Raw genomic sequence first — 1,756 nt, 5'->3', positions numbered from 1 at the left:
GTGTTTGTTCTATTTCTCTCATACATTTCTTGAGGGTAGGTTTCCAGAGACTGTACTTACGGCAAAAATTTTGCCCCCTGGCAATACAAATAAAACAATCCCTCTAAAAGGGTCCTATAATGGGAATAAATGGTTATTTTAAAAGTCCAAAAGGTTAGCACTATTGGCAAAATAGAAACAAAAGCATCTGTTGTATCTCTTCAACATGTATCAATATGCCCTAATCAATATATGGTTATAATTAGGAATTATATAAAGTAATGGCTAGAAATTTTTTTAAAAAATTTTGACATCATATAGCACACCTTGAATTAAATTATAAAAAATTGCATAAATATAAAGCAAATCTTCAAATATTCATTTCATTGCCTCAAATTACACATGAACTGATTATTCATTATTCCTATAGTTTCTTCAACCAGCCCAGTGTGCAGACGTGGGCACCGACAGAACTCAGTGCTGTTGTCACTTTCAGCCAAGTCCGGCTGGAGAAACAGTTCCTCACTGGTGTGTCTCCCCTCAACAGTCAGTCACCAGTCCTTACAGGGGGGTAAACCACAAAAGGGAAACTGTGAACCACTTTCCCACAAGGGGGGACATGATGGGGTGATGTGGGTGTGCGGAGAGGATTTCAGGGAGGAGGAGGGGACAACCAGATGTCACAAAGACTGAGACAAACAGGCCTACTTGCAACCACAGATAAAGAGATCTTAACTGAATGTAGCAGCACCAGCTACGACAAGTTGCCTGGCTCAAGGGGACACTATCAGGGGATCTTGATGAGACCACATCTGGTGGTGCAGAATCAGCATTTAAATAAAGAGAAGAGAAAGCATCTGCAGTATTGCAGGAATGATAAAGGAGACAGTGGAATTCTACTGAATATGGGATTAATATATTAGGACAGCTTATACTTAAGAAATGTCTTTGAGACAACTGCAAGACACTTACCTTAGCATTTTGTAAAAGGAAACACTGTAGTTGATGTTGGGGTTAGAATGATGGTTCACAACTGTGGGCAATTTTGCACCCCCGGTAATATTCAGCAATGTCTGGAGGCATTTTTGATTGTGAAACCTGGCGGTGGGGTGCTGTTTGCTACTGGCACCTTGTATAGAAGTCAGAGGTGCTGCTAAATATTCTATTATGAACAGGGCAGCCCCTCAGAAACGAGAATGATTTTGGTGAAAATGTCAACAATACTCAGGTTGAGAAACATTGTTTAAAATCGTGGGACAGAAGATTCAAGACCATCTTGTCTGATTAGACAAAGGATTAGACAAAATTAGAGGAAACAGAGAATCAAATAGTGTAGATGACTGATGCAAGAACTCACAACTTGACAAAGTTGTAATTAAAGATGAAATCCCTATACAGTTCCCAGATGAAAAGAGGCACAGATGGCTAATTTTGATGCCAGGATCAAAAAAATCAGAACATGGGGACGTTAGTGTAATGGGAAGAGTGGGAGACAAAGGAACCTCTGCCTTAGGCATCAAAATTCCTGGGAAAATGGGAAAAATCAAATGCTCATGGACTGCTCTAAGCTGTAAAGCAAGACCTCAACATCATTTATTATTATCATCAGGCCCTGCCAAGTGAGCTCTAGCCTAAGGAGAAGGCAAGTAAGTGAGTCCCAGAAATGAGAAGAGAGAAATTTAGGGCTCTGGACCAACCAGGGTATGTTCAAAGCAATGCTGAAGACAAACCTGTCCAATGTCACAATTTTGTTTATGGCTTATACTTTGAAAAAGAT

This window comes from Propithecus coquereli, unplaced genomic scaffold (genome assembly GCF_000956105.1).
Source record: "Propithecus coquereli isolate 6110/MARCELLA unplaced genomic scaffold, Pcoq_1.0 Scaffold414, whole genome shotgun sequence".
NCBI classification, from domain to species: Eukaryota; Metazoa; Chordata; class Mammalia; order Primates; family Indriidae; genus Propithecus; species Propithecus coquereli.
Note: the sequence above shows the minus strand (reverse complement) of the source record.